This window comes from Geotrypetes seraphini, chromosome 1 (assembly GCF_902459505.1).
Source record: "Geotrypetes seraphini chromosome 1, aGeoSer1.1, whole genome shotgun sequence".
NCBI classification, from domain to species: domain Eukaryota; kingdom Metazoa; phylum Chordata; class Amphibia; order Gymnophiona; family Dermophiidae; genus Geotrypetes; species Geotrypetes seraphini.
The window spans coordinates 54,282,262-54,305,560 of NC_047084.1; the positions used below are offsets into that span (position 1 = coordinate 54,282,262).

The 23,299-nt window shown below is 40.6% G+C and overlaps 1 protein-coding gene across 2 annotated transcripts in view; it reads right to left on the minus strand.

Annotated features, from left to right (window-relative positions):
- Positions 1–23,299, minus strand: part of ITGA2 (integrin subunit alpha 2) — a 145,272-nt gene that overhangs the window by 116,250 nt on the left and 5,723 nt on the right. The gene's annotated exons all lie outside the window — the stretch shown is intronic.

Sequence of the window (23,299 nt, forward strand, 5' to 3'; positions counted from 1 at the left end):
TTCTACGTGGGGCTGCTGAAAAGTTCTCATCCCCAGTAGCGCAGTAAGGGGGGTAGAGGCAGACCGATCCAGGCGCAGTCTTCACGAGGGGTACCGATGCCGGCACCTCTCCTCCTCTCTGTCTCCCTGCGTAACTCTTGAAATGTTCGCCAGCACAAGCAGCATCTTCAACTTGCTGCTCACAATGGCCTCAGCCTTGGCTTGCTTCTGACATCATATCCTGGTCAAGGGACCAGGATGTGTCAACAGAAGAGAGCTGAGGCCAGTGTGAGCAGCAGGTGGAAGATGCTGCTTGCGCTGGTGAACATTCCAAGAGTTACATGGGGCGGGTGGGAGGGGGCAAGGAGTGCCCAAGCACCAGGAAAGAGTGGCGGGGGTACATGGTGCAATGATGCCAGGCACCACCACCCCAGGTGCCAACCTCCCTTGCTACACCACTCAATCATCCCAATCAAAAAGAGAATGGTGTGGAACCATGAAACTTACAAGTTATTCCACACTTTTCTTGACACTTCATTTCAATCAGGCAAATGCATCTAGTAAATGGGCACAAGTATAGGGAAACCAAGCCATTGTGACATCACTGATGAGGCTGGCTTAGGCATTGGTGGAATGAGGCATTATGGCATCACAATACGAGAGGCCGCTGAAAAGTTCTCAGCCCAATCAAGAAGAGCCATGAAACTTACAAGTTATCTCACACTTTTCTTGAAACTTCTCGTTTAAGAGATGTGAAACAAAATGAAAAGTTTCAAGAAAGGTGTGAAATAACTTGTAAGCTTCATGGCTTCACATTGTTCTCATCTTGTTTGGCCTGAGAACTTATCAGAGGCCCCTTGTATATTCTTAGCACTTCATAAGGGTTTATGTTTGATTACTTGCTTGATATGCCTCCTTTCAAATTGAAAATCAAAGCCGTTTACAAATAATAATAAAAACATGGGAGTATAGGGGAAAGGTCTACAAAGTGTCAACAGGAGGCCTACAAAGTGTCAACAGATGAGCTGAAGAAAAGAAAAAGGAAAAGATTGGCGGAAGAAACCAATATCTACCCTGCTCCACAAAAAAGTTCTCCAAAGCGATGCTATCAGCTCTAACACAGACTCTGCCTCTACAGGCCCGACATCTCTTTAGCCCTACTGAATCATCCAGAAACACCATCTTCTGAACCCCTGTAGCTGAAAAAAAACAACCCCTAATTCTAAAAATCTCTTCTAATCCTACATTCATGATTAAATCCCCGCTTACTCAAATCCTACCTGTACTATGCATCATCAGCCTCATAGAAGTTCAGATCACATTTCCCACTGGCAGTTCCATCTCCTCATGGCACTTCACCTAAGAAGGACCCAGACCTCATAATCCTCCTGCTACATCCGAGAAATGCTATGGCTCTCACCAAAGCCCCATCACCATTAGAACAGAACAGGTCATTTCTATACTACATAACCGATAAATTCGATACGGTTTATAAAACTTAACAAATACTACAATCTAAAGAAAATTGATTAATTTGCGAACAAATGTGTCTTCAGTTGCTTTCAAAAATGATTGTAAGACATGGAACTCAATAATAGAGGTTTCAGTTTCTTGTCCCAGAAAGCCGCATGATAAGAAAGCAAAGATTGGTGATATTTTGTGTAACAACAGCCTTTGACAGATGGAAAAGTAAAAAGGCTGTGTGAACTGCGTGAATGCTTGGATTGAGTAAAGGAAAATAATTCAGATAAGTAAGTGGATGCCATGCCAAAGAGGACTTTGTAATAAAGGCAACCAAATTTAAATTTAATTCGAGCCTCCAAAGGACCACAGGACCAAATGCAATACCAACAACAGACAGCGCAAACAGCCCCCCTTTAGAGATTAAACTAATCTAAAACCTATTGCTCACATAAAAAACTCTAAAAATGACAAAATCCTTACCCCAGTCCTCTGCATGTATGACAATGCAAGATCAGTGGTAAACAAAACTATTCCTCCTAAATGAGCTAATCTCAACAAATGATCTTGAGATGGCAATTATCACAAAAACATGGCTAAAAGAACCAAATAGCTCAGAATTACCTTACCTTTGCCCGCCAGGATACAACATATTCCAGATTCCTAGGAAACACAGGAGAGGAGGTGGCCTAGTCATTATTTAGAAAAACATACACCATTACAGAGACAGATTCAACCACCCATCCGGATCTTGAATACATGGAGAGGCATAATCAAAAGAAATGTCTAAGTTCGATTGGACTAGTTGCCCAAAGTTGGCAGTGCTAAAACGTCCGTTTTCAAAAAGTACGTCCAAATATTTTTTTTGCCGAAAATCATCTATCGTCCAGGTGTTTGATCATTCAGACTGCCAATACATCTATCTTTATACCATATTCTTGTCCAAATATTCATCCAAGTCCCAAACGCTCAGAACAAGACTTTTTGGACGTAGGAGTGATCAGTATTGTGATGGACTGGCCATCCAGACATAGTAAGAGAGCAGAAGGCATCTTACAGGGCACTGCTGTGAACTTCACAAAAAGGGTGCCACATAAACATCTCACCACAACTCCCTTATAGGGCATGGTGAGCCCCCTATAAAACACCCCCAAAACCCACTATACCCACTGGTCTACAACCCCAATAGCCCTTATGGCTGCAGGTGACACCTATATGGTAGGGGGCAGGCAGGTAGTACAGTAGGGTTTGGGGGTAGTTTTGGTGGACTCACATTTTTCACCATGAATGCAGTGGTTAGAGTGGCTTATGGGCCTGGGAGGGGTCAGTGATCACTGGAGGAGTATGTGGGGGTCTGTACTTTGTGCCCGCAGTGGTTATCTGGTCACTTTGGATACCTTCTGGGCACTTAGACCTGTTTTTAGATCGCCTAAATCACAAATGGTTCCGTCTAGTCAGTCTCGTCAAACTAAGTATGACTAAGTCTAGGTTGGCCCATATCCTGCCCTAACCACTCCTTCAAAAATTCCCCTTTCAGCTCTGGGCACACAGCGGGATTCAGAGGACTAAAAAGTCTATGGATTATTGGCACTTGGACAACCTGTATTTTAGGTCATCCAAGTGCTGACTTGGGTGGGATTTTAGATGTATTTTTCTTTCAATTATGAGCCCCATAGCATGTAAGCTAGAGGACAAGCCAAATTCTATGATGAACAACATCAAAATCCTACTGGTATTCAGACCTCAAACTCACAATCAAATACAATTACCAAATTGATGGAAATAATATCGAGCCTTGCTATGCCAACACACCAAAATACTTATTCTCAGAGATGTCAAAATACCTCTTGAATCTACCACCAACAAAGATGTCAATAACTTCAAAAAATTGTTAGAAGACAGCCAAATCACTATCATGTCTTCAGGTCTCACACAAGAAAAAGGTCACACCTGTGACCTACTCACATCCACTCCTTCTTATCTCACCTCTGACATCAAATGGACACCAGTCCCCTGGTCAGACTACTATCTCCTCAACTTCAATCTGAACTTTACAACAGGAAGCATGAACAACAAAACCCCCAGACAAGAAAAGTTGGTACGAGGAAAACAAACCCAGCCCTCTTCTGGAACAGAGTAACCAAATCCTTGTCTTTCCCATCAGATTGCATTAATGCTATGCTAACAAGCTGGAACAACTCCATTACCAACACTCTAGACACTCTTGCCCCCTACACCATCACAAAATAAAATAAAATAAAACCTCTCCTTGGTTTACTGAGACTGAGAACCAAAAAACAACAGTTCTGACAAATAGAAAGATTATGGCAAAAGAACAAATCACCAAATCACAAAACAGAATGGAGAACAGCAATAAACAAATATAAGTACATCTCAGAGGCCAAGAAAAACTACTATGTCAATGAAACAGAAAACAATACTCTGGACAACCAAAAATTATTTCATCTGGTACAGAGTTTAACGACACCACTGAAACAGGACACCACTACAAACCTACTGCCCAGAACCTTGCTGACTTCTTCCTCAATGAGATCAAAACGGTTCGAACAGAAGTAGCCAAAATGACCACCATCCAAGAGCAACCTCTCCACACACCTGAGTATCCTATGGAACCCAGTAATGCAGACCAAATGTGGAACTCTTTTACCCCTCTATCAACCTTTGAGACAAAAAGTTTCAAGTTTATTATGGATTTGATTAATCGCTTATTCAAAATTCTAAGCAATGTACACAACAGTAAAATTACAAGTTTCTAGGGAAAACAAAATAAATACGACTGACCTGACAAAACATATAATACGAAAGGGAAAAAAGGGGAAAGAAATACAAGTTATTGATAGTAAATAAGACGAGTAAGGGAAAAAACACTGAGAGAGGGGAGAGCAGTGGACTTCAAAGAAATTAGGAACTAATAACCAAACTTTCCACCCGTTGCAGCCCCTTGGATAATTGAGGTGGCAATTTGGCGTGAAATACACTCAACGCGGTCAGTGCCGGGCGATTTTACTCACACATTTTTGGGTGCCTCAGAACACAATTAAATATTGTGGTATTCTTCAATCGGACCCCAGAAGAAGGTTATTACAACCGAAATATGGACCGTGTGTGCTATATGAATTGACTTTATTTTGACTGCATTGCTTTAAATTTGTGAACAATTACTAGTATAAAAACTTTTATATCAAGAACAACGATATTCTTGATATAAAAGTTTTTATATTAGTAATTCTTTGCAAATTTCTACTTTTGGTTTTGGCTTGCCCAATTCAAAGCACCATTTATAGAATAGCGCTCCATGCTCTTTTTTGGAGTGCTATTTACTCGATCTAGTCTGAAGTATACAAGAGCATTTTTTTTGTGTGTGTGCAAGTCATGACTCAGCCCATGCTCTGTCCAAAACTTGCCCTCAAACTTGTCTAAACCCAAAGTACATATAAAGGAGAAGACATTCCTTACAGGTATGAACCGATAACCAAGCCAAGTGAGGTACTAAAAACATCCAAGGAGACACGTCCTTTCAATTCAGCTAATTTATTAAAAATATCTGCAACAGAAGGATGGCTATATGTGGGCAGTCTGTCAGCAATACTGCCTGCATCAGTAGTCTACTCCACTAAACCACTTGATCTTCTAATGCAGAGATAAAAATCACCATAGAAAAAACTGTTCACATATGGTACAGAAAACCGCTGCTCGTGCTTCAATGAATACCCCAAATACTGATTATCATATGTACTTTTATGCATATGTACATTCTAATAAACACATGCAAACACCCTGATAAAATTCCTCCCCCCCCCCTCATACATGCATTCCAGCAGTGAACTGGTAATATTTTCAATGAAATAAAACCATATTATGTTTTTCCAGACACACATTTACACATTTTTAGCTGCCTTTTAATTTTCAACAGGTTTATTACTGGAGCTTACTCACTGAGCTAGCTTAGTTTATTTACATAAAGGCAGTATAGCCTCAAAAACTAGTGATCAGCAGAGAAGCATTAAATCTACGAAAAGATGTCAACTGTAAATTTTCCTGACTGCTAAAGAGAAAAAAAGTTTTATAGATGAAGCCATTTTTGAAACAACATGGAAGAAGGAGTACATTTGAAATGTGCTTGTGCCTGTTTGTATTTCTCCACATCCCTCATGTCTTCCATTTTCTGATGTCATCAATGTACATAATGCATAACGTGACCATTTATTTTTTTCCTCAAAATGGGACTAAATGCTTTCTGTTTCCGGTTGCAACTTCCTGCTTTGGTTTTTAGCGAATGGAGCTGCACTGAATGCCCCGCGCTGCTCCCGACACTCAAAGGAACTTTATGAGCATCGGAAGCTGCACGGGGCATTCAGCGTAGCTCCATGCGCAACTGCGGTTTTGTAAAAGGGGGCCATAGTGCAAAATATAGACAGCAGATATAAATTCTCAAAAAGTGCACATTTTGATCATTAAATTGAAAATAAAATCATTTTTCCTACCTTTGCTGTCTGGTGATTTCATGAGTCTCTGGTTGCACTTTCTTTTTCTGACTGTAAATCCAATATTTCTTTCTTTCTTTCTGACTTCTGCATGCTTCCTCTCCTCCAGACCTCATTCCATTCCCCAACCAACATCTCTCTCTTTCCCTCCATAAGTCCAATTTTTTCTTCCTCTCTCCCTGCCTGCCCCCCACACTCCATTTCCTCCCCCAGCTTTTTCTTTCTTTCTTTCTCTCTTCCTGCCTTGACTTTCTTGACAACTACATCAATTTGATAAACTCTCTCTTGGCTCCAATCCTTGCCGTCTTTTGCCACATTGAACTCCTCAAATTGCTTCCAGCTCCAACTTCCCCGTTCACTTTATCTCTCCCTGCCTGCCCCCCCAAGCCACTGCCGCCAGTTTCTCCCTGCTTCACCACCGCCGACACAGCAACAGGGCCAGGCCAGGTGTGTGTAGCAACTGCATAACAGCCAGCCCACAAGCCTTCCCCCAACATCAATTCTGATGTCAGAGAGGAAGTTCCAGGCCAACCAATTGCTGCCTGGCTGGCCCGGAACTTTCTCTCCAATGTCAGAATTGACGTTGGGTGGAAGGCTTGTGGGCCGTGGTGTGCAATCGCTGCACGCGTCTGGCCCTTCCTTGCGGCGGCTTCAACGGGCAGCAGGGAGAAAACCGAGGCTCTGAGATCAATTTGTGTAGCCTCTGCACCAAAATGTCCCATTTTCAGAAAGAAAGCAACTAGACTCCAGTTGCTCTCTTTCTGAAAACGGGACATTTCAGCACCCCAAAGCTGTGCTTGGGGACAACGGGACAGGCTACCTAAAAACGGGATGGTCCTGTTCAAAATAGGACATATGGTCATGTTAATAATGCACCTCAGTGCAAGAGTGGGCATGTGACAAGAAATAGCACATGTTAATATATTAATGAACAGACAGAAATGTAGGAGAGCAATACTTGGCTAAACTAGTCAAATTCTGCACACTACTCCAAATTGTTAAATTGAATTAAATTGACGTTTTAATTGAAAACGCCATTAAAAGTCAATTTTAAAAAACCATTAATTGAAGTTGCCTGCAGAATTCAGCATGGGATCTACCAATGCCTAAATTAAAGAACCTACCAGCTCCTAACAATGCCTACCTGAAAAATGGGTGTGCTTAGAGGCAGAGAATAGGCTTGGCATGACTTAAGTGCTGGTAAATTAGGCCAGGAAAACCTTTTGACCTAATATACTGACCTTGAACTAATCTACTGGCACTAACACTATGATGCTTATTGATGTCGTAAGTTGAGTTAAGCAGTGATAGGTGTGATTCTGTAAACAGTGCCCCCTCCTGCCACGCACGCGTGCGCCCCTTCCCTTCCCCCGCACCTCTTTAACATTCCTTACTAACTTTAAGAAGCCTTCTATTGCATGTATCATTTTTTATTACCACATAATAAATATATTTATATCACACTGATTTAAATAACATATTACCAAACCACACTCTCTGTGAACAAATCACACTACACAAATGTTTTCTTTATAAAATAGCTCAACGGAAATACCCCATTGGGCCAGAAAACCTGGACTGGAACAAAGCCTTTTCTGTTTCAGTTCCTTTCAAAACCAGATTATCCCCTTTTTAAAATTATCACACGTTCTCTTGCTGTATTGCAAATTGTTACCACAGTCTCATGTTGCTCAACCACAGTGATTATAGTTTATGCTTTCTGATATCACCATTGGACTCTACAATCATGTTGTTCAGTCGGCCCAACACAGGGCTGTGTTTCATTGGATCTTCAGGAGCAACCCCCAACCTGATGCTCGCGCCAGCATTGGCTCTTTCTCTGATTCGCGCCTAAAAAGTGACATCAGAGTTGGAGCCGACGCTGGCGCAAGCAGCAGGTTGGGGTTGCTTCTCACGCCGGAAATGTTAAAGCGGTACGGAGGAAAGGAATGGGCGCGTGCGTGGCAGGAGAGGGCAAGGAAGGTGCAGATGTGGGTGGGGGCACCTCTCGCCCTCGCTGCACCACTGCCCAAGACCACAAGGAACAGCAGTGTATTTAAGCTCTGACATCCCTGGCTCTTAGCCCGCTGCTGTAACTATTAGGCTACCCCTGCACATGCCCTCCTCCTGTTGCAATATTAATAACTCATTCTTTTAGTTTGGAGCATTATTTGTATTCTAAAATTTGTCTGAGAGTAGAATGAATCACTCTGGGGAATTTATCCGTTTGTATTTCATTCTTTATTGCTGCATTCTGTTTCCTGTGCTTTGCATCCCATTCTACCCTATGACACTTTTTCACTATATTTCTAAAGCCCCCAGCTTCCTGTGACTGTTTAGAGTTAGCTTCTGCGACGGGGGAAGATAAATGCTTTCAAGGCCACTTTAAGCATGAATACAAGGATCTGTTTTTGGCCATAGTGACTTCTGTTGCCAGTACAAAGAATCCAAAACACAACTAAATTATCAGGAAGTGTCTAAGGAACACAGTGAATTCATTCAACACTATCTAGCTCAACTTAGATTCCATACTGGCATGTGCTAAACACTGGCTTTCAGTCACTCACTATTCTGAAAATCAGTAGGAGCAGGCTAAAAATTTTCCCTGACCAGGAATTATCGGTAGTAAATGCTTTGCCAAAGTATTTACTACATATCAATCAGAGCAAATTGCACATTGTTTTCTAAATGTTTGAGAACTCTGGCATATACACACATGCTATCAGAGTTCTTCCACTTACCCCTGCAATATGTCATTGTGAAACAGATAACACAAATAACTCACAGATAACTCATGTCCATCTTACTACATCTGCTGCCTCTGCTAATATCTTTCATCTGAGGCCAAGGAACTGCCTATTTTGGTCCCAGAGCAAATGAAAAGGAGTAAAATCAGTTCCTAATGGTAACTTAGAAGACCTTTCTGCAGCTTCCTTGAGAAATGAATTCCTTTGTAATGCACAACGTGGGCTCCAGAAAGCCTGGCAAGCCTATACCACGTTGTGATAGTGTGGGGGGGGGGGGGAGGGAGGAGCTTTTCTTTGGGCTCTTTTATATTTAGGATGTTGGCTTGCTTCCCATCTCCAGTTTCAGGAAGAATAACTACTGCCGATGCTTTTCTGATAATTCTGCTGAATTCTGCACCAACAAAGCTCTCTTACAAACTAAACCCATGATATAGAATGAATACAGTAATATACTGCAAACAAGAACCATAGTAACTTATGATGCTTTGTATGTCTAACTAGGAGATGCACTAAACTTAACGATCGTCTAACAATCGTCGCTAAACCGGTTTTGGGATCGATCAAATTTCCTGACCTGATGCACAAAACTGCTGGCCGAGTGTTTCTCCAAGTGATCACTCATTCTCCAATCCAAGCATGCAAATGAGGGGATTAGTATTGAAATGCCATGCAAACTAGGTGAGCAATCAATGCACCAAATGGCTTCTGCCAGCAGAAGAAATAGCGATCGGATTTACTGATCCAAAAAAAGAGCGATTGATGAAGACCAGTCGCTCACAATCCTTGCCGACTCTTCAGCCCTGAAAGTAATAGAATCTGTATCGAAGTTATACTATAAAAACAAATATACTCGTAGATATGCAGTGGAACTTATGTGTATGTTATATGCTTGTATCGTATGCGCATTGTGAGCGCATGTGTTTAAAGTGTGTGTTAAAGCCATGTTTTATGTAAGTCCGTTATCGGCGTAGACAATAAAAAAAATGTAAGGAATGGTGGCGGAATAAGGGGTGTCAATAATTATTTTCTTTCCAAAAGATATCAACGAGTAGGGCTTTAAAAATGAGCCCCTAAGTATATATGTGTGTGTTTGCATTAGTTCCCTATCTATTCTCTCATTATGACTTACCGGTATTTAAAATTAAATGTATAGATCTATAGCAATCCACTTTCATATTTATGCAAATTATATAGTCCATAGCCCCGATATTCAAAGTGATTTAACCAGGTAGGATAGTCTCCTGCCAAGTTAAATCAGTTATGCCTGCCTATCCACTGATATTCAGCAGCTTATAACTGGATAGTACTACTGAATATCAGCACTAACCACCCTTGCAGGGTCTGGTTAGTGTTGGGGTGATCTGTGGGTGGAGCCAGTGTTTAGAAGGTTAGTGACTGTATTCAGACCACTAACCAGTTAAGTAAGTGGCTAATGTTAGGACAGCATAAATGCCATCCTAACTTTAGCAGCCAAACTAAAGAAGCACCAGTCTGAATATCAGCCAGTGCCCAATTGACTTTGGGTAATAGCCTTCTCCCTTCCCTCCCAATACTTATTGCCCTCCCCTTTCAAAGACAAGAAGCTCCCAACCAGTTCCCCACTCCCTACAAGCCTCCCCAACTGTTCACCTTTGCTAACCCTAGTGGCCTAGAGGATCCAGCTCTTGCTTCAAAATGGCCTCCCCAACCTCTAGAGGCAGTCTTACGATACTCGCTAGCAGAAGAACACAGACATGCTGCCATCTAGTTTTTAAAGTACTGTATGTGTATATTGCCACTACAAAATTGAAAATATATGCCCACTTTTCACTTCTGCCCAAACCACTCCCATAACCCATCCCTTCAATACTGCGCTTGTGGCGGATCTATACATGTGAATAGTGGCATTCTATAATTGCTATTTACTTGAGTAAAAATAGCATAGGTTTTCTATAATGAACTCCTTAGCATAAAAGTCCAGTTCTGCAGAGGAGCTTAAAGGACTTTGGACAAAAGGATGAGTAGGGATCAGATTTGCTGAGCTGTTTTTATATGTCCAACCAAAGATCCATTAAGCCCAGAATCCTGTTTCCAACAGTGGTTTGGTTCACAAATACCTGGCAGGATCCCAAAAAGTAGGCAAGTTCCATGCTGCATACTCCAGGGACAAGGAGGGACTTTCTCTAAATCTACCATGTCAATAATGATTTATGCAAACTATATAGTTGAAAAAGTCTATAAGGGAAAATAGAAATCAACACATAATATACAAGGGCTGGTCACTGCTAAGACCCCCTGGTAATTTTCCCAGCGTTAAATTGAATGCAATTGACCCTCAGAAATGCCACCAGCCACTCAAATATGTTTCATAGTGGTTGGATTTATACATTACATCCTCACAGGGTCATTTTTGTTTTGTTTTTAAATTTGTGAATATCTTAGTTTTTCATAAAGTGCAACAGTGCCAAAGTAAAACTTATTGTAAATGAAGAGCTAATACTTAGCTTAGCTATAATGGTCCATTCTAAGGGATACTATCACCAACATGTTTCACCCAACACGGGTTTCATCAGGGCTAAGATCCCTCAATTAGAATGTGTTTCCCGCAACGCGACCACTCCATAGGTGAGGATGTAATGTATAAATCCAACCACTATGAAACATATTTGAGTAGCTGGTGGCATTTCTGAGGGTCAATTGCATTCAATATAACGCTGGGAAAATTACCAGGGGGTCTTCGCAGTGACCAGCCCTTGTATTATGTGTTGAATAATGATTTATGAACATTTTTCTCTGGAACTTGTCCAGTCCTTTTTTAACATTAAATCTCAATCTTGGCAGTCAAACAAGGGATAAACATCTGAATTCAACAGGTGTGCAAACCTTCTATTCCATATTGAATACAGCATCAATGAGTCAATTTTCTAATAGTTGTACCCTTCCCCCCCCCCATTCCCCAAGGACAGTACTTGCTCTTATGAACCCCTAAGCACTATAGGAAAAGGTATCATCAAGAATGTGAGCCAGATTCTACTGTACAATAGCTTAATTGGAATGGATTATGGTTGTGGACATGCTTGTCTCGTGGTTCAGTTTCAAAATGGGAAAAGATTTCATATTACTTGGGAAGTTGAAGACGTTATATACCAAAACTCACTAATAACAACCTACAACCTACTCCTAGGAGACCTAAACCTATACCTAGAAGACCAATCATCCAAACAAGTAGACAACTTTCTCTCATTTCTCAAAGCCTTATCCTTCCAAATTCACAAACAACTCATGAAAAAGGCCACCAACTTGACATTGCAGCCTTCATGAACCACCAACCATCCCTAACAGAAATTCATAAATCTAACAGAACATGGTCCAGATCCATCTGGTCAGACCACTATACTTACACCTTTAACATCAACTGGACCAAAAACAAAACAAAAAAACATAACAAAACCCAATAAAGTAACATATACCTCATGCAAACACATCGAACCCACCAAATTCTGGACTAAAATAGATGAAACAATCCAAGAAAACAACCCCGAGGACTTCATCTCACAATGGGAAAGATTATGCACCAACACCCTGGATGAACTAGCCCCATTGCAAACCAAAACCAGAATCAGCAAATCAGATCAATGGTTCAACACCGAACTGCTACAACTCAAAAGACAATGTAGACGACTAGAAAGAAAATGGAGAAAATCGAACTCAGATCATACAAAATCTGCCTGGAAAAAAACAACAAACAATACAAATCATAATTAAAGGACAAGAGAAAAGCACACTACACCAACTTAATAGGCACTGAAGCCCAAGACACCAAAAAACTATTCCAAATTCTAAAAAACCTAACTGACACCAAGCCCTACCTGACCACTAACAATACCCTTCCCCCCTCAGCCACTCTATTTCCAAAAGAAAATTACAAATGCAAGCGCTAACCCTCAATGACACCCCTACCCCTCTTATTGAATTCTCAATTCTCCCCACAGACAAAGATTCAACTGCAGCAGACAGAATATAGTCTCAATTCCCCAACATTCAATGGCCTGAATTCAACAAATACTACAAAAAAATACAGCCATGCATCCTGTGACCTCAACAACTATCCACCATATCTCCTAAAAACATCCAGTACAAAATTCTGTGCTCTTCTTCTAAAATGGATACAAATCACACTCATAAGCAGCCACTACCCAACCAACCTCAGTGAAATCATCAACACCCCAATCCTCAAAGACCCTAAAGGACCAATAGACCAAGCATCCAACTACAGACCCATTGCCTCTATTCTACTCTATTCAAAATAATAGAAGGACTAGTTGCTAAATTCCTCACCAATTACCTAGAAAACCAAAACATACTCCATCCCACACAGTCTGGCTTCAGAACCAACTTCAGCACGGAAACACTACTAAGATCCCTCTTGGACACAGCCAGACAACATCTCAGCACAGGAAAAAATATGATGCTCATACAACTAGACCTGACCGCTGCATTCGACCTGGTGGATCATAACATCCTACTACAAATCCTAGATACAATAGGTATCACAGATAAAGTATACTTGTGGTTTGAAGGATTCCTAAAATCAAGAACCTACAGAGTAAAATCAGACACAGAAAAATCTGAACCTTGGTCAAACCCCTGCGGCGTTCCCCAAGGATCCCTTCTATCTCCCACATTCTTCAACCTATATATGGCCTCCCTCAGCACCCACCTGGACAAACAAGGCATAACCTCCTACAGCTATGCAGATGACATCACCATTCTTGTACCTTTCGATCAACCAAAACTCTCCATGACAGACACAATACACCAAACACTAAAATCAGTAGCGACTTGGATGAAAGATCACAAACTGAAATTGAACCCAGACAAAACTAAATTCATCCTCCTCGAAAACAACAAAATACCAACCATAACTAACATTGAAATCAACGCAATCAACTACCCCATACAGCCCACTCTAAAACTGCTAGGAATAACAACCGACAGATGCACCATGCAGCCACAAATCAATAAAACAATAAAAAAATCATTCTCAGTCATGAGAAACTTAAGACAAGTTAGGAAATTCTTCAAGAAAACACAATTCCAGCTCATAGTACAGTCCCTAATCCTAGGCCTACTAGACTACTGCAATATCCTTTATCTAACCTGCCCTGCAACAATAACAAAATAACTACAAACAATTCAAAACACAGCACTGAGACTCATCTACTCATTGAAGAAACATGATCACGTTACAGAAGCATATTTCAAATCGCATTGGCTTCCAATCCCAGCAAGAATACAATTCTACTGTCTACTATTTAAGACTTTATACGGAGATAGCCCAAACTACCTGAACAACCGTCTCATCCACAACACCTCAACCAGACATAGGAAAACTCACACCCCATTCTCATACCCCCCCCAAATTAAGGAGGTCAAATGGAAAAAAATTATATGATGGCCTCCTAGCCACTCAAGCAGCCAAACTAGACAACCAAATTGCCAATCTACTGACGGCATCCCTAGACTACAAAACTTTTAGAAAAGAAATAAAGACCATACTCTTCAAGAAATCCCTGAAAAAGAAATAACTCCGCAAGTTTCAAATTCCGCCTCTCACTAAAGCCACCTACCCAAAACAACTAGCCATACTCATTTCTTACTCTCTTTGAAAATGACCAGATATCTTTTTGATAAGATCTTTTTGTAATACATCCTTGATAATTCTTTTGTAATCCATCTTGAACAGCAAGGTAATGGCGGAAATGAAATCCCTAATGTAATGTAATGTAATGAATGCTCACTGTTTTGGCATCTGGGTGGTGGGTGGGGAGTGTTAGGGAAAGCTTTGTACACAGGGACACAGGCAGTGCTTTAGATCAATAGCACTGCCTAAGAAGTCATTTTCTCTACAATGGGGGCTGCTGGAATTTATCAAGGTGTGGTAAAAGCAGAGCCACTCCTTGAGACACCACAGGAGTCACCGACTTGTAGTATCTCAGTACCACGGGTTTCTGAATTGAATGGTAAAGTACAATGCTGGCTGTGAGTCACCTCACACTCAGCATTAGTCCATCAGCTGAGGAGCATTGAACTGCCAAGGTGTGGCCTGATGCTCCCGATCCATCTCCAATGCCCCCTACCCCATAAAGTGTCAATCCTGCCCAAAGACAACAACCCCTCCAGTAGTCAACTTCAACCCAGAACTCATCTGTCCATCCCTTTGACATGACACACCCTCATCAAGGCCCCTGTAATGTAATGTACCTTAGACAAAGATCCTTGATGTTTAACATTCAGGCAGGAGATGCCAGTGATATTTTACTAATAATACTGCAACTTGCAGTGCGCATCATGCCATGGGACCAAATTTACATAGTAATGAACTGCTTACTTGCAATTACATGTTTACATGTTTTGCATCTAATTAAATGCAACATGTTTATGTTTATCCACATTTATGGGGTGACTTATTTCATGCTCTGTTAGAGCACTGCACCCAGTATTAGAGCTCTTGAATGCACATTAAGGAGCAAGTAATGCAGGTTAGTGCCAAAGGCATAGCAGGGGTAGAAGGTGCCTGGGATGGTGGCACCCCCACACCCTCCCCTTTACCACCTCCACTTCTTCTGCCCCCTCCTTCCCTACCCCCCCATGCCATACTCACCATACCTCTTTAAATCTTCACCAGTGAAAGCAGCTTCTCCAGCCTGCTGCTCGCACTGGCATTTGCTTTCCCTATGACATCATTTCCTGGCCCTGTGACCCAGAAGTGATTTCAATGGTGAGCCAGGCTAGCAAGAACAGCAAGCCAGAGAAGTTCCTCGCACTGGCGAAAATTTAAAGAGGTATGGGAGGGAAAGGAGGGTATGAGTGTGTGGTTGGGAGGGCATAGAGGTGCTGGCACCCCCACCAAGATGGCACCCAGGGTGGTCCGTCCACCCCCCCTGCTATGCCAAAGGTTCATGCCCTAACACAGCCTGAAATCTTCCCCCTTGAATCTCTTGTTGTTAGCATCTAAGCAAACCCTAGTCATCTCACCTCAAAAAGATATAGTGGAATCCAAAAAATTAAAGAGAAGAATAACCAAAATGATTAAAGGGATGGAGTAACTCGCATATGAGGAAAGGCTAAAGAGGCTAGCCTCTTGGAGAATAGGATGTTAGGAATTAAGAAAGAAATAGAAAACAAAACTAGGAATATTATAATGCACTTGTTCTTAAACCTGTCCTGGGTGGACCCCAGCCAGTTGGGTTTTCAAGATATCCCTTTGGGTTTTCAAGATATCCCTAATGAAAATGTCTGTCACTTCTATTATATGCAAATCTGCCTCATGCATATTCATTAGAGATATCTTGAAAACCCAAATGGCTGGGGGGGGGGTTCACCCAGGACAGGCTTAAGAACCACTGTAAATGCTTTTGCAATGTTCCATAGTGAAAGTATACCTCAAATATTGTGTGTAAGTATTTGCTCAAGACATCAACCTAACAATCATCTTTTTATGCCACATTCTCTCTGACAAATCATAACTACTGGTAATACTGAGTTAAAAGAAATGACATTTTCGGGCACTACCTGAGCTCCAAAGCCACTGATAGACATCCATATTGTTAACTAGAGTGAATTAATATTTCAAGCTGCTTTAACGTTTTACTTTTTCTCCAATAAATTACAATCTGTAAACATGCTGGAAGTATGAGTTGTCAGTCTGTAACAGCCATCTCTTTGGTCTGACTTTGTAATTGCATTCCAAGTGTAGTACTCTAATGAAAGCCAGCATGTGTCCTGCCTTCATTTCTAAAGGTAACCATGGAAATGAGAGAGGGCCTACACAAAAGCCCCCAAAAAGAAACTTTTAGTTGAGAAAATGAAAATGACAGCGCTTGACTATGAGCAGAGCCAATGCAAATTTACTAAGTGTTCTACACAAACCTCCAGCCTTGCGCCCCCTCCAATTAACTTTAGACCTCCCTCCCACTAACATCATCCCTCCAAGAACAATCTAGGTGAAATGGCTATTTGAAAGCTGCCAACCTACCTCCTATTATTTCTTTGAGCTTGTGCTTTCTTTGAGGGAGTTCTCTGCTTTGACCACTGCAGTTTGTTTTTTTTACCCTTTACCCCAGACAGTTGCCTGTCTTGGTTGAGACAATCCTCTGAGCAAACAGGATTCCTACTCACACTAGCAGGTTAGAGGAGAAGTTATCAGCTATGCTGCACATCAAAAAATAAATATTGTCAGATCAGAATTATTGTCTCTGGAAAGCAAAATATGCAACCTTGAATCTGATCTTTATGCTACCTACAATGAACAGTCTCTTTTTCATTTACAGCAATTTAAATGCAAGTTGTCTATCTTGCATCACTTAAGAAAACTTTGCAACGTATTTGATTACTTAGTACAAAAGATGGCAACGCATTTAATTTTTGGCCTAATGAAATACGATCATATTAGTCCATTCTATCGGCAATTACATTGGTTGCCCTTTGAGGCATGCATTCTTTTTAAATTTGGTTGTCTGTGTTTTAAATCTCCTTTTGGCTTGGCTCCAGGATATCTAGCCTCTCAATTAAATTTTTATATCTCATTAAAAAACACTCACAATAAGTTAATGTTTATGTATCCTTCAATCAAGAGCTGTCGTTACAAGAAATTTTTGAATAGGACATTTGCCTTTCAGTTAGGCAAATTGAACTCTTGGTTAAGCCCTCTTATTTGTCAAACATTCTTGTAATGCTTTTAGAAAATGTTTAAAAACACACTTGTTTTATAAATTTGTCAAATATTATGTAATTTTCTTTTATCTTTTTTTAATCTGATGTATTTTGCACTGATTGTACAGATCTTCTTAGTTGTTAACCACCTGGAACTTTGTGGTTGGGCGGTATAAAAGAATAAATTTATTATTATTATTATAGATGTCATTGACTCATGTTCGAGTCCTAGCGACTTGATGAGCATCAAGTTTTCGTGGCAGAATACAGAAATAGATTTCCAGGCCTTTCTTCTGCGCTGTATAAATTTCATGTTGTTGCCATTGTCACATCAAACATGATCCCCCACCTCCAACTCTGCCCATCTGTTGTTGCCCAGATGGGTGGTTCATTGTTAGTCTGACATCTCTGCTGAAACTTGTCTGCCTTGAGAGACCCTGCTGGTAGTAAAACTATCGATGGCATAGCTTTCAATCTGCTAATTCTATTCTTTTAAAATAAAGTTCAGTACCCTATCAGATTTATAATCAAAAAACATAGATATCCAAAAAGCATCCTAAATCAGTACTTGGACGTCCAAGTGCTGATAATCGAAACAGTCTTTATGTAAGTCTAACAAGGTGATCTAGCCTCTATATGTTCAGAGCATGAGATGGTGAGATGGGCGTGGTGGAAGCATGTTATGGGTGGGCTTTGGGTGGTCTCAAGGGCAGGTTAGACATGGATGGCTTGTAGCGATAATCAAACATTTTACAAGACATTTTTCGAAAATGGACATTTTCCCCCTGCCAGCTTTGGGTGTCTAGCGCTATACATCCGAATCGAACTTAGACATATCTTTTGATTATGCCCCTCCACATGTTTAGAATATGTCAGTAAAGTTGGGGTATATTGGGAGTGTTCAATATTTATACTAGATTTTTTAATAGCAGATTTCAACTGCTGCCATTGATAGAATTCGGAGTTCAATAAATTGAATTTGTTTTGTTATCTTTAGAACACACGTTACTAGATACATACATTCTGCAACATGCACCCGCCATTCCTCTGCCTTCAGCGGCCAAATGTAATCCGATATTACTTAGTACTTGGCAGGCGCTCAACCATGTTGATTCCATTTCGGTGAATAAGCTAGCTGATTCCATCTCAGCACCCATTTGGCATAATCCCAAACTAAAAATTGACAATTCAATAATAATTTGGAAATCCTGGCAACAGCAAGGTCTCTGGACTATTGCTCATCTCATCAATACGGATAAATGGATTACCTTTTCGGACATTATGGCTAAATTCCACATCCCTCCTACCCAATATTTCAATTGGCTATAGCTGCATCATTGTTTTACTGCGAGGTTCTCCTCTCCTGCATCTTTGCATATTACTCTAGACCTACACTCCAAGATACACATATTCTCTGCTTCCAAAGGCCAATCTTCCAATTGGTACAAATATATGCAGGCAAAATCCTATCCTTTCCTTGTCAAATCCATATCTAAATGGGATTCGCTGTTACAACCCCCAATCACTGAGCACCTTTGGTTGGCTTTATGGCCTAGATTATTTAAATCCCTTCATTCAGCCTCGCATAGACAAACGGCTCTTTTCTTATATCATAAAGCCTTCTGGACTCCTGTTAAAACTGCCAAAATAACGAAGTCCTCAGATAACATCTGCTGGACGTGCAAATCCTCTGAGGGATCCTTACGGCATATGATATATGAATGCCCCCAATTGCAGATTTTTTGGAATTCGGTCTGGCTTACGATTACCAAATTGTTCTCTATCACTGATCCCTTCTCGTTCGATATTTTGATTATGAGATCCACAGCGCTCACTGCCCATCTATCAGTGTATCATGATCGCCTTCTGACCCTCTTGCTATTTCTCGCCATTCAACTTATTTTACATAATTGGAAAGATTTTACAAAATTAGATTTTAATCAATGGTGGAATTCAGTGTGTCTCCACAGTATATTCGAACGGCATATGGCCGACCGCCATAACTCATTAACGACTTTTGACAAAACTTGGTCGATCTTGGCAAATCTCAATACTTAGACCCTTGACCATCATCATCCAGATCATATACTTATAGTTTTTGGTTTAATCTTTGAGTCTACTTTATCTTCTCGATTATATCAAACTTATATCAATGTCGGCTGACATTATAACGTACATACCTGTAATATTTTAGTATGGAATTTATTATATTATACCTTATCTCTCTTGACACTATTCTATATTGTTTATATTTCTTGATCTCTTACTATTACACGATTTGCATACATAGATGATTGTTATAATGTTACTGCTCAACTCTTCTTGATAATGCCACTTCTCATTCTGTAATTAGATATACTTGATGGGTGTCATCACCCGGTTTCTAACCTATGCTTCCTTGGAAGTTCTTGTATTTGTCTTGGTATGTTTCTGTTTTCTAAAACCGATAAAATTTTCTTGAACTAAAAAAAAATAAATAAAAATGAGCTATGTTCGATTACACTGGCCAACACTAATTTTGGTGCCTTAAATGTTAGACCTGTTTCTTGGTATACTTGTCATGCACGTTGCCTGTGGGATATACCCGGGTGAAAACCTTAAAATTAATAGGTTATTCCCCAGAAACTGATTAGTCACCTTATTAATTAATTTAAAATTGGTTTATCATAAGTACTGTGTGCAAATTTAAAAAAACTTGGGAGAAGGTCTTGTAAGAGACTGTATTCAATTTTGGGACCCCCTTTTTACATTTAGAAAGATTTCTTGAACAACCAGTTTTCTATCAGATCTAGTTTTTGAGATACAGAACATGTGCCATATAGCATTCTTCACTCTGCTCGTTATTCAGGTGGAATACATTTTCCAGATTTATTATTTTATCACAAAACATACAGTATGCTTAAACAAGGTGCAGCTTGGCTAACGTCTAATTTCATAGAGACAACCTCTGTTCAAAAATGGTTAATTATTGAACAAGCCTTAATGACCTCTATTCCCTTATCTAAATCTTCTGATATTACATTACATTACATTAGTGATTTTTATTCCGCTTGTACCTTGCGGTTCAAAGCGGATTACATAAGAAGAGAACTGGACATTTCCAGGATGGTACATGACAATAGAGAATACAGTTTGAGGATAGAGACTTAATAACAGAATGATAGTAAAGACTTAATAACATCGGAAGATGTTTTGGACGGCAGTGTTTTGGTTTCTTGGGGGATGGGGTGAGGGAGGTTAGGTAGATTGTATATGCTTTTTGAACAGCAGTGTTTTGATTTCTTTACGGAATGTCTTGAGGTCTGATGTTGTGGTTAACAATCTGGTGATGGAAGGTTCGAGTTTTGCAGCATGTGTTGCCAGGAGGCTATCATAAAGCTTTTTGCGGTGAGTACCCTTGAGTGGTGGGTATGTGAATGATGTCAGTGTTCTTCTTGTTCTGGTTGGAAGGTTACGGTTTAATATGAAGCTTCCACCTTCTCTTTTGCCTAACCCTATAATTAAACATACATATAAAATCTTCAAAGAATTGGATAAACTTCTAGAAACTCTTTGGTCTAGCTCTCTAGTACAATCTTTCCATACAGATAGATAAAAGGCAGATTTCATGGTTAAGATGGCAATCTGTGGATATCTGGGATCTTAAAAAACTATTTAATCCTTCTCTCTCTCTCTCTTTGAAAACCTTTGCTGAACTACAACAGTGTTTTGGAGTACCAGACTCTTTTTTTCACAATTGGCTGCAATTATCTTGTACAATTAATAAATCTGGTGTTGATGTAAAAACTCTGAAGATACCGCAACTTTTATTGTCTTGTTGTATGCAGTCTCCCATTTTTATAAATTATTCAAATCCTTTGTAAACCGAGTTGAGCTCCGACGAAAGATGACCCAGTATATAAACCGAAGACTAGATTAGATTAGATCCTTAAATCATTCCTCCCTTCCTGACCTAAAAAAATCCTGGGAAACTGATCTAAATTGTTCACTTCTTGTGACAGAATGGAATGATTTTTGGACTACGAGGGTGGTTTGAAAAGTCTGGAAGAAAATCAAGTTAAACAATGTAGTCTCCATCGAAGTCTATGCACTTAGGGCTCCTTTTACAAAGGTACACTAGCGTTTTTAGTACACAAACCGGATTAGCTACCCGAAAAACTACCGCCTGCTCAAGAGGTGTTAAGGCCATAACGCACCTTTGTAAAATGAGCCCTTAATCTAGCAAGTTTCCAGTTTTTTCGTATAATAGGAAAAAATAGCTTACAGAAAACTGGAAACTCGCTAGACTAAGGGCCTGATTCTGGAAAAGGCACCTGCCATGGTAGGTGGCTGCAAAACGGGCGTCTACTGCATGTCAATCACCGGTAGGTGCTACATCCAGAATTGTGTCTATTTTCTTCTACAGATGCCTTAAATATAGACCCAAGCTTCAGCCAAATACATCGATGAACAATTAATTCATTGATGCAATTGTTCATTGATGTATTTGGCTGAAGCTTGAGTGACATTTAGTGAAGTGACTTTTTAGTTTTGTGTAGACTATAAGGATTGTTAAATATAGGCCAGCATTTTAAGGCCTACATTTAAGACATCTGACTCATGCCTATGAGAAGCTCCTAATCACACTCATGGATTCCTAAGGTCATTTCCAGTGTAAACCATGCCTATATTGACCTTAGGCATCTATAGGTGTGCCTAGATGTCTCCGTACACATGTGAACAACGCCTACATTGTAGGCATCCATCGACCCATCAATTTTTTTTCTTTTTAAATGTGCATCATCATTAGACAGCAGTAGGACTCCTACAGCCGCCTACAATCGGGATGCCATTTTTAGAATTAAGCCCTAAGGGGCTCATAATCGAAAGAGAAATACATCCAAAAACCGGCCTAAGTCGGCAATTGGACGAACATTTCTCAAATACGTCCAAGTGCTGATACTAAAAACGGGTTTTGGACGTATTTCTAAACGAGCTAGGTCTTCATAGTGCCGCTGAATGACCAAAGCTAAACGGGGCATTTCGGGAGGAGTGTCGAGGGCGGGGGTTGGGCGGGACATGGGCCGGCTTAGACTTAGTTGTACAGCATATATAACCGAAAGTTATACAGCCCACGATCGACGGAACTTGGATGTTGTGACTTAGACCATGTAAAACATGGTCTAAGTCACAAAAACCCACCTAAACTCATCAGATAAGCACTGAAAACACATAATACAGACCCCACACACTACCCTAGTGATCACCGACCCCCCCCCCACCCCCCTAAAAATATTAATCACATCTTTAAAATTGAGCCTCCAGACCATCATCACCTGGCCGCCTGGCATAGGAAAGCCTAGTTGTCTAGCACAGAGCAGCTTAAGGCGTCTTGGGGGTGGATTAGGGACCCATGCCCATAAGCCCCTGTAATCACTGCATTGATACTTAAACATGTGCACTCCCCTATATACCCCCAAACCCTTTGTTACTGGCATATAAGTGGCTCCTGCAGCCATAAGGGCTATTGGGGTGATAGATAAGTGGGTCTAGGGGATTCTGAAGGTGGTTTGGGGGGCTCACTGTAACCTATAAGGGAGCTGTAGGGAGGAGAAGCCATGGCACCCTTTTTGTGAAGTTCACAGCAGTGCCCTGTAAGGTACCCCACTATTTAGGTGGCATGTCTGGGTGTGCAGTCCATCACTTTGCAGACCCCTCCCACTTCCAACAGGGTTTGTTCTAGGCGTTTTGGACTTGGACAGAAAGTTGGATGAAAATGTGGTATAAAGATGGACGATTTAGCGGCTTGGACGATCAGATCGGCAGGACGTATAATTAGATGATTTTTGAAATGAAAAAAATGGACGTATTTTTCAAAAATGTGTCTTAAGCTGTTTTTTTACTTTAGAAGACTTGCGAGATGGACGTAAATGG